Genomic DNA, 12,500 nt, shown 5'->3' on the forward strand with positions numbered 1-12,500 from the left:
GTGGCTTAAGATATTGATTACTGTAAGCAAGGAACCTTAGATAACATCTTCAATGGTGTCTATTAATAATAATCATATAATCTTTTCAGCCGTACCCTATCATCCAATTTACTATCAGTGACACAAAGACGGTGTTCTTTTCAAGAACACACAACTTGAATGAGTTAGTTGGTAAATGCTTGGATATTCTACTTTAATTCTGCAAATACAGAACTATATCAATAACTCAAAGATTATACATTGAATATCAGGACAATAATGAGACAACCATATTCTGCAAATCCAATTTTGAAAAGATAACAAGACACTCAGTATTTCCAATATTATTATAAAAGTCTCAGTTTCTATTGGGTTTAATATTGAACACACGTTTTGGTTTCAGTTATTTTACTGATGATTTTCGTAGACTTAAAATCAAAATATTCTCTGTTTAGAGCATGAAATCGGTTGTAGGTGTGGAGGGTATGGCCGTTTACCTCAATCCATACTGCCAATAAAGCTTCACGCACACACACACACACTCTCTCTCTCTCTCTCTCTCTCTCTCTCTCTCTCTCTCTCTCTCTCTCTCTCTCTCTCTCTCAAGTTGTTAGTAAGCGACATTCTACATGCTCTGTATCAAGCTACTTAGTACAATAAGTGCTGATGTTTAAGATTAATGCAAATATTTGTTTCAAATTCTATGTTATTGGATGGCTCTATTTCCAATGTTGTCAAGTTGTGGTGGTAGCGGTCGGTCCGTCCACTTAGGACTTAGGTCGAATCAGATACCTAGGCATATAGACATCATTCATATAATTGCCTACAAAATTTTCTAACATGAATGATGAATAAATAATAAATGAATAACACACACACACACACACACACACATATATATATATATATATATATATATATTATATATATATATACTATATATATATATATATATATATATATATATAATATATATATATATTATATATATAATATATATATTGTATAATCAGCGGTTGCTGGTCCACTGCATACAAAAGGCATCAGACGTATGCTTCCACTCGCACCTATTTATGTTCCTTACCTAACAATTTATACCAGCAAATTTTTTTTAGTTCATCTATTCATCGGCTTCTCTTCCATCCCCTGCTTCTTTCGATATATCTAAGGACCCATTCTGATCTTAATTTTCATCTAGCATTGGACTTTATATGTCCTGCTCTTGTCCCTTTCTTTCTCTTACATGGTGTTAGAATATCCTCTAGTTTAATTTGTTCTAGTATCGATTTTGCTCTTTTTCTGTCTCTTACTGTTATTCATACCATCATCCTTTCCATACCTCTTTGAATTGTGACTAGTATATATTCTAAGGATTTAGTAAGGCTCCATGTTTCTAACTGAATTTTTCTTTTCAAAATATAATTTTCTTCACCAAAAGCTCTCCGTCCCATGCTTTTCCTTCTTTTAATTCCGGTCTCATGGCTTGGGGAAACACCCACTGTCTCTCCTAACTATATGTACTTTTTGTCATTGAATAATTCTTAGTTTTACTCAGATATATATTCAGTCCTACTTTTCTGCTTTATCTATTCAATTCTCCTTCATCTTTCATAATTCTTGCCAAGATTTACTAGACACAACTCTGTCATCTGGATGTCTTAAAATGTTGAGGTTTCTCTTGTTACTTATATGTCCTACATTTTTTCAATCTAAATTCTTTAAAACATTTAGGTTCGCTGAATATAGTTTCGGAGAGACAGAGTCTTCCTTTCTAACTCGTTTCTTAACAGAAATCTGTTTCACGATATTCATTCAGTTTCATAATTGTAATTGATATATATATATATATATATATATATATATATATATATATATATATATATATATATATATATATATATATATATATATATATATATATATATATATATATATATATGTGTGTGTGTGTGTGTGTGTGTGTGTGTGTGTGTGAATATATATATATATATATATATATATATATATATATATATATATATATATATATATATATATATATATATATATATATATATATATATATATATATATATATGTATAGAATATATATATATATATATATATATATATATATATATATATATATATATATATATATATATATATATATATATATATATATATATATATGTTTCAGCATATGACTTTTTTATTCCTTGCTTCAGAAGGGTTTTAATTACTGATGACTTCTTGTCATAATCAAAAGCTTTCTCACGGTCTATAATGACATATATAATGGTTCGTCATACTCGGATTTGCATGAATATGGTCAATTTTTGAATAGCCACTTCTACTTACTGCCTACTCTCTTGGTTGATTGAAGTCTAGCTATCTTTTTATTCGGCCTAATAAGATATTTGTAAATATTTCATTTATTACGAAGAGTAAACTTATTGGGCAATAATTCTTCAGGTCTTTTGTGTCTCCCTTTTTGTGATTTGCTATTATAATAATGTTTTTATTTCCAAGATATATGTAGAGAGCATCCTTGCAGACATTTGGTTTAGGTTCCGCAACTTTTATTATTCTGTAATCTCATTAGTTTATTAAGTAAGTTTTTAGGCCACGTTCTCCTGCTTTACCTCTTTTTCGTGACTTTCAATGCTTTGTTTACTTCTCCTACTTTTACGATTGGTACCGCCTTATGTGTTTTATTTCTTTTTAATGCTTAAGTTATTTCTTTTACAACAAATTTATAGCATTTTATAGAAATCCTCTGCCATTTCTATCACTTCATCCCTATTGTGAGTAATATTTCCAATTTCCTCATGAGAAGCAAACATATGTTGGCACCTTGTTCCAAGTATCCCTTTCACCAATTTGATGCTTCTTCCTCTCTCTAGTACTTCGTCAATTTTTGGTTTGTTTATTGTTTAGGATAGTTCTGCTACTTCTCTTTCGTCTTTTTTTTTATTTCACCCTATATTACATCCATTTCTTTATTAGGTTTTTAGTCTTTTTCTAACAATTTTTCTTAATCATGTTTAGGAACATTTCCAACTATCTCAAATATTGTTAAATTACTGTTAATTTCTTCTTTACTTGCTTCTTTTCAATCATCTAGCTTATATCTCCTATTTTTTTTTTTAATTAAACTATACTCATAAGATTTTTTCCTTATCACGGGAGTGTTTATTTTTTTTTTCTTAAAATTACTTTTCCTCTCTTTCCATAGATTTAAAGAGACATTGCTTCTCCCCATTCTTTGATCGTTTGACTTTAATATGTTTAACACCGTTACACCTGCAACTAAATTGACTTTTTCATCATCATCATCATCATCATTTCCTCCTACAACTATTGATGCAGATGGCCTCGGTTAGAGTTTGCATGTCGTCTCCATCTTGGGTATTTAAATCAATACTTCCTAATTCATCCTCTCCTAAATTTATGCTTCATAGTCCTCAGCCATGTAGGCCTGGGTCTTCAAACTCTTCTAGTGCCTTGAACTAATCTCTTTTGGATAATACAAAGCGCATGCTAAACCATATCTATCTACCACTCTCCATGATCTCATTCACGTATAGCACTTGAATATTCTCTCTTATAGTCTCATTTCTAATCATGTCCGGCCATTTAACTCCCAATATAATTCTGATGACCATTCCGTATGACAATCGAATAAGAACTGACAAAAAAATCAAGTTTGGTGATAACGTTTCATTAGTTATCTCAGCATTTTACATAAATGTGATAACACAACATTACTACCGGAAGCCATCTTGTTCCGTTGAGACACTCAACTGTTTCTCACGGGATGCTTGTATTGTGTTTACTCTTCATACAAAATGTTACATTGCAAAGGTTTAGCTTGGTCTTGTCTTTCGTATCCTATTATGACTTGGCGTTCCCACACTCCTCTCCTAACTTCTCCATTGATACCTTGGGTCATTGATTTTATTATGTAATCTTTACATTAGCTCTGACAGCTACCTTCAATTAATTGAACAATAAAAAGTACGTTAAAAATATGTTTTCTACGATTGTGACTGGATACACACACACACACACACACACACACACACACATATATATATATATATATATATATATATATATATTATATATATATATATATATATATATATATATATATATATATATATATATATATATATATATATATATATATATATATATTTAACTTTTAGCCACAAACAAGCGATTAAGGACGAATGTTCAAATAAGTACATTTAAAAAAATATATACCTAACAGATATTGTCAAAAAATAAAGAAAAATGCATGGAAAATACAGATTATTATATGGTATATTGCTAGCAAATTAATATATGATGTACATATGATTCGGTAACTTGTTAAAGAATAGGTGTCATCTTTGTCAAAAATACAGATTATAATACGGTAACTAATAAAGAATATTTGTTACTTCGGTAAAGATATAATTTCAATGCACAAAAAAAATTCCTGGTACGTACAGTCACCGCGGTTTCGTATATATATATATATATATATATATATATATATATATATATATATATATATATATATATATATATATATATATATATATATATATATATATATATATATATGTGTGTGTGTGTGTGTGTGTATATACTGTATATATATATATATATATATATATATATATATATATATATATATATATATATATATATATATATATATATATATATATATATATATATATATATATATATATATATATATATATATATATATATATATATATATATATATATATATATATATACAGAATATATATATATATATATATACAGAATATATATATATATATATATATATATATATATATATATATATATATATATATATATATTTTATTAGATGCCCAAAGATACTTTATTTTAACATATAGGGCTTATATATTTTATTAGGAACCCGGAAAAATGTTTTTTTTTTTTTAATGTTTTTAAAATGCAAATGTCCTGGAGTCTCTTCAACTACATGTCACTAGCGTACTAACCGCTTTCCGTGCACTTCACTTTTCCAGACAATTTTACTCCTTCGAGTGAATGAAATGGCCAATTTCAAACGGCTCTAAATTGAAAATTTTGCAAAAAAATAAGGAGTGTTGTCTGGACATGGCAAAACGTTCCTCTTGAGATCCACCTGTCTTTGCCTTAACCTACGCCAAACAAAGATGTTAATGGCGATAAATATCATCACCGTAACGCTGATTGATGCCAATAACACGTAGAAACGAAGATCTGCATAAGTCGGTGACGGGTGGTCCATCTCAGTTAATTTCATCAACCGCTTAGCCACTTGTGCATTGTATGGGAAAGGTAAAGATGGGATTGTAGTGGTCCACGTGAAATTCGCGAAGTAGGCCCGTTCCCTGATGATAATGTTAATTCCTCATATCGTGTAATTCGTGGACGTACCGATGCAGCCATCTGCTGCAACAAAGATTTGGGAATAGGACGTGCATCCGTCCTGGCATGATACATTGAAGCCGGCCTTGTCGTATCGTATCCACAAGCCGTTGTTCAATATGCAATTGAACTTATTATCATCAAAGGGATAAAGTTTTTCAGACAACATTCATATGTATGGGAGAGAGCACCGTTTAGCACTATACCTAACTTGCATGAATCCTTTGATTTTTTATGGAATTCAAAGGAGTCAGCTGTACATACTTTATTATTCATTCCTTCTGAACAGTGAGTTAATTTATCTAAATCTTTAATGACTGTATATGTTTCCTTATCAGGGGAAATCAATACGTGTCCTGTCAAACTGGATATTACTGGGCTGGAGTTATTGGTCATGAAAGACGGTAATGGTGATATCTTGTATGATTGCCAGGCATCAGAGGAATCAAAGGGAACTGTAATCATAATCTTGTAATTTTCAACACTTACTTTAATTAGGCTAGAATAAAATTCTAACCTATGTGCGTCTAACAAAGGAATATAACCTATTTTCTACCGCCCGTTCTCCAAAATTAACGTTAAGTCTTTTATTGGTAACAAATATGGTGAGAGAACACCTTTAGTTGCTAACGTAATAGCTTCCACATAGTCCTTTGATTTCTCAATGAAATGTGCAATTTTAGTATGAATATGATCTATTTTTGAAGTATAGTACGTTAACGTTGCCAGCAAGTCTTGTACTTCCATAATCTGACTGATAATACAAGAATGTTCGTCCACCAAACTCATAATTTGATTAAATGATGTTAACGGATTCCTTAGTTCTGATGAAACTAAATCATTTTCATGTTCCAACAACTCAATTCTCTTATTTTGATTACTGATTTTAAGATGATTCGAAATCCTTAAGCCTAAACTAGCAACAGATCTAAAGATGTTTAGTGCAGCAAAAATAAACAGGTTACGTCTTTCAAGGTTAGTGCGTCGTACTGTCCACATCAAAAGGTCACGAGCCAATGATTCTGCCTCGTAAGTCTTATTTTGCAAGTCTTGTGAAAGCATTTCTGCCACTCTCAGTGTCGATGCAAGCGAACTCTCTGTATTAAAAAGAAAATGTCTCTTATGCATTTCATTTAATGAAGCAGCAAACCTTGAAATGTCGCTCTTTAAGCTAGTGACGTCATTCTCTGGGAGAATAATAGCTTGCATGTGTACTTCTATAACTATATTACTTGCAGTAATAAAAACGTCTTCTGTTTTCTCTACTATAGTGCAATATTTAAAATTTATACTTTTAGTTTTAGATTTCTTCCCACACGAGAAAAATGTCTGAGCGAACAATATCGCTCCTAACAATAAAAACTTCATCTTGGAAACTTGTAATGAGAAAAATATATGTAATTATTCCTGTATTAAGAAGAAAAAAAATTTTAAAATACAAATATAAGTCTCATAGATAAAAAAAATTTCCTTCACTTCCTTCTCTCTTATTTTAATTTCTTATGTGAGCCAATGGTACAATTCTCTCATCATTGGGCTGGGATATGTTTTGAACTCTAAATCTATTGGCCGTTAATGTTTCCAAAATTTTAAATGGGCCTTCAAACTTAGGTGTTAGTTTGTAATTGAGTCCTTTACGTACATTTACCTATGTGTGTAAATTATCACCCACGGTATATGTTTTATTTGGCTTCGCTATTTTATCATGATTCCTTTTCATTATGATTTGTGATTCTTCTAAATTCTTCCGAAGGATATCAAAACGACTTTTGCTTGCATTTATACATTCCTTTAAAGAATTTGATAAATTAGTTGTAGGCGTTAATACATGGAAAGGCGTTCTAACTGGGGCACCATACAATACCTCGTGCGGCGACATTTAATTGATACATGATATGAGCGATTCAGAGTACTTAGTGCCGCAGGTATAGCAATATCCCAGTTGGGGTCTGATCCCCCTAGTGGTAATCTTAATATGTTCAAAACCTTCCTATTTGCTCTTTCCACTATCCCATTCGACTCTGGGTGATAGATCATGGTATTTATTTTCTTTATGCTAAGGAATTCACACAATATGTTAAGGAAATGATTATTAAATTCTCCCCCCGAGTCTCATATTATCATGTGAGGAATTCCATGTTTACAAATGTAACACTCGTAAAACTTCCTAGCGCATTCAATCGCAGTTTTAGTTTTAAGATCTATCAGTTCTGTATATCGAGTTAAAGCATCTACAATTACTAAGAGGTGCTCATTTCCTCGGTCTGAATTGTAAAATCCTGTTAATAAATCTAAATGTATTCTTTCAAAGGGTTGATTGGGCACGGGATAAGCCCCTAGGCTGACAGGTGTTTTCGTGTGCTCTTTGTTTTGCTGACAAGTGCAACAATTAGTTATGTCTTTTTTTTATATCTGTAAGCATGAATGCCAATAAACAATGATTTGGTTTTCTGTGACATTATGGAGAACCCCAAGTGTCCATGCAATGGATTTGCATGCAACCAATTTAGGACAGTGGATATAAGTGAGATTGGTACCACTACTTGGTCGTTAGTCACATGTGGTGTATTGCGGGTTTTCCTTGTCACGGATCTACACAGAATATTGTCCTTGATTATGTAATTCTGCTGCGTATACCTCATATATTCCTTTTCCTTACGATTTCCTTCCAAAGCATTTATGATTTTTTCTAATTTCTGATCTTTCCTTTGCTTAGTCTGTAATAATTCAGCGCTCCAGCCAGGATCTTCCTGTTCATATAATGTTTTAACAATAGGCATGGATGTTGATATATCTATCAATTCAGCTAATGGCTCCATACAAGATGACACGGGGTTGTGAGATAATGCATCGGCAATGATATTTGCTTTCACTGGTAAATACCCGATTCTCTCACCAGTCTTGGATGATCAAATTCCACCGAGTTTGTTTGGGGCTGTGACTAAAGCCTTTAAAGAAGTCGGTTAGGGGTTTATGATCAGTAAGAACCTTGACGGGATAACCGTATAATATGAACTTAAAATTCACTAGCCCTTCCTTGTCTATTACTGCATACTTACTTTCGGAAGATCTTAGTTTTCGTGAATAAAAAGCTCTCGGCAAAAACTGTTTGTCATATTGCTGAGGCACTACCCCATCTACTCCTAAGTCTGAGGCGTGTGTTGCAATGAAGAATTCCTTAGCGAAATCAGGAAATGTTAAGATAGGAGAACTCCACAGTTCATCTTTCAAGGTATTAAACGCCTGTTGATGATGCTCAGACCATATGAAATCTACGCCCTTCTTCGTAAGATCAGTTAGGGGAACAGCTATTATTGAATAATTACGTATAAAACGCCTGTAATATCCAATACACCCCAGAAATTGCTGTATTCCCTTGACATTAATAGGTATCGGAAAGTTAAGGATAGCCGACACCTTTTCGTGGACTACTTTAAGACCTTGGCTAGACACCGTAAAATCTAAATAGACTAATTCTGTCTTGAAGAATTCACACTTACTAATCTTTACCCTTAAGTTATGCTGTCTTAGTCTCTGTAGTACTAGTTCCAGTTAATGTAAATGTTCTACTAAGGTATTAGAAAAGATTACAAGGTCGTCCATATAGGCATGCAATATATCCCCTAGCAAGTCTCCAAACACTATGTTAATCATTCTAGTAAATGCTATGGGAGCACAACGTAAACCAAAAGGCATACGCAAAAATTCATAATGTCCTCTGGCTGTGCCGAAGGCAGTGTATGGGATACTATCTTCTTCTAATGATATCTGGTGAAAGCCTTTAAGTAAGTCCAAACTGGTAAAATATTTATTCTAACCTAACAAAGATAAAATATCGTCAGTACATGGCACTGGGAATCGATCAGGGATCGTTTTCTCATTTAGGCAACGGAAATCTACGTAGATACGCCATGTTCTATCTTTTTTCGGTACAACTAATAATGGAAAATTATAAGGGCTGTTCGATTTCCTAATAACTCCTTCTTCTAGCATTTTACCTACTTCATCATTTTTCTCATTCTGGAATTTCATAGGGAGTCTGTACGAGGGTACATATATAATTTTCTGCTGTCCTTTAATCTTATTTGATGTTCGGTAACATATGTTTTTCCTAAGGATCCATCCGTAGTGGAAAAAAACATCATGATATTCAGTTAAAAGTCCAAAAACCTTTTGCTGAATTTCCTCTTCTTGAATGTCTTTTTTGATTTTATTTTGTATAGATTGCAAAAGGGATTCATCCGCAACTGATTGAGCGTGATTGATTTCAGTGACGGTAAGAATACAATGTTCATAAACTTCTACATCCATGATATGTTGATTTTTGGGAATTACTAAAGTGGTATTTACATGATTACAGACTTCAATATTACATTGTTGTTGTGACCCGACTGTATGAATAGCTTGTGTGACGGACAATCCGTTAGTTTTCTAAGTTTCAGAAAGGATTAATATGTCAGATCCCAGCAACGTTTTCTTCACTCACACTTTTATATTCGAAATTACGTTCGGCTTGATAGATTGCATGCAAGATGATATTACGGGTGAACGAGAATTCTGCTGGGTCGCGCATATTATTTCTTTATTCATGAGACAAGTGATTGGTTCTTCAACGTACGTCACTGTTTTATTTGTCATCTCCTTTTTATCTTAAACTGATTTTAAGGTATTAGAAGACTTATAGAATTTCCCTTTGATATACACGCCGTGTTCGGCAGGTGCTAAGATAATGTTTTGATTGCCCATAGTCGGGTATCCTATAATTACAGCTGGATACATATCAATGTTTTGTACAACAACAAAGGTATCGGCAAACGTGCGCTTACCGACCTTGTACTGAACATGAGTTACGCCTATTACATTTAATTCATTATTTCCTATACCCGAGAGCCTTACTCCGGACTTCTCTATAGGGAAGTTCGAAAATAACAAATGATGTGTCCTCAAATCCATGATATTATGTGGACTACCAGAGTAAAAAAATAATATAAATGATCTGTGTTCTAAATTTACACATATGATGTTGGTTGTAACTCATTTTTGCTTATTATTGTGTGAATTTGTTGCAAATCTACAGGAGCCTGCACTGATTCATTTGATTAGGCCGTGTGTTTCATAGGAAAATCTATTGCCTCACAATGATCTGATAAAACATTAAATGGATTATTTGATACTACTGATATTGATACGAATGATCCAACATCACTCTCTTCCCCATTGGAGTTAATTATGTGGTATTTGCTTTGCTCTGCACATTCTGAAAATTAGTCTGACCTTGCGAGCTCTGGCTAGACATCCCAGGATCAGAGTTATTTGAATCACTATTTGTTTGTTTTTGATTTTGAACTGCATTGACGTTTCGTTGTTTCTTCTTATTGAACTGGGGATTTTTCTTTTTATTTCCATAGGGAATTGACTGTGGAATTGACTGTGCATTTCTAGGATTCTGTTGTTGATTATGCTAGTAGTATTGACTATATGAATGAGTTGAACTATTATGTATCGAACAGAATTGCGTCCTGCAGTCTTTGATCAAGTGACCTTGACGTTTGCAATTATAACACGTTATTCCTGCAACTTGACTATTATTAACTACGTTTACATGTTGTGGCTTAGTTTTGTTTTTTGCAAAAACTTGTGTAGATAAGGGATCTAGATCAGTACACTTAGACATGTGTTTCTTTATCTGTTTATATATATCTACAGTAATTCTGTACTTTTTGCCGTTAACTTTTTATCAAAACACCGAACTAAAGCTTTTGACAACATAAGTGTCATACAAGTTAAATACATTAATCGTAAGAAATCTTTCACGGCGATGTTATCTCCAGTAACCCATGTGGAATTACCTAAAGTGTCTTGATATTCGTTAATCCTATCAGCAATGATAACTGCTCTCTCTATAACATTAAGCCGAGTCATAGTGGCTTTATTAAGTGTATTTCTTAATGTTAAAACTACATCTAAGGCTTCCTCACCGCCATAGATCGCACGTAGCCTAACTTTGAAATCGTCCCATGTAACTACCTCTTGAAAATAAACTCCACTCAGATACGCACTTGCATCCCCTTTAGAAAAGTCTATGAAACTTTTAGCTTCTTGCAATTGTACAACTGGGTCTATGATATGTTTAGCATTTAAGTGAGCATCAACAGAAGAAATCCAAGACTCGATATTCTGAGGTAAGAACCAATTGACCTGACCTTGAAAAGGAAGGATAGCTGAAAGATCACTTATTAGGGTAAGTACGGGAGCGGGGATGGGGTTACTTGGTCCGGATGTGGGGTTACTTGGTCCGGGATTTACAGGAGGTGTCATGATTACTTTACTTTTTTTTATCTCTACGATTCCTTGCAATCCTATCAATATCTCTATATGAAGAGAGACGTCCACTGCGTAAATGCATAAGCAATATACAATAAAGATATGTTGCAGATTATAACACAATCCACCAAAACAATGATAATAATATAAAGATATTTCCCGAGAACTTCTGAAAGAAAACGGAATTAGCACAGAGAAAAAAAAATTCTAGACGAGAATTCGAAGTTGAATACAGTTTCTTTTAATGAAGGAAAAATTAAGATTTGCAAACAAATCACCCCAGCAATAATGGACGATCGACTCGTGACAACAACACTTCACTGCCTAAAACTGAATAAATAAAGAAATGTACTTAGCTTTTCAGTTTATATGGGCGAAGGCGATGACATCATTTCCTCTCTTTCTCTCTGATTTGCGAGAGCTTAGCTGTGTTGATGAATGTTTTCGATTTGATATCCTGTCATATTGTTGAATGTGTTATTTACTGGATATGATTCTTGAATTTTTTAGTAAACGTTGATTAAGTTGAATGCCATTCCTTCGTCTTCTTAAGATGTTGATTGAAGATCCAGTTCCTCAGTTTGTATACTATTTATAGTTGATGTTTGATGCGTTCATTTCTTCGGTAGACGTAGATACTTCGTCAAAATCGTAGGTTCATTACTGTTGTAACTGTTAAGTATTACATTTTGAATTGCTTGTTCTTAAAGTTGATATCTGTGTTTCGTAAAGTTGAATCTCTGCCACCAATTGTTGGTGTGGTACTGTTAAAA

The sequence above is a fragment of the Palaemon carinicauda genome, chromosome 10 (genome assembly GCF_036898095.1).
Source record: "Palaemon carinicauda isolate YSFRI2023 chromosome 10, ASM3689809v2, whole genome shotgun sequence".
NCBI classification, from domain to species: domain Eukaryota; kingdom Metazoa; phylum Arthropoda; class Malacostraca; order Decapoda; family Palaemonidae; genus Palaemon; species Palaemon carinicauda.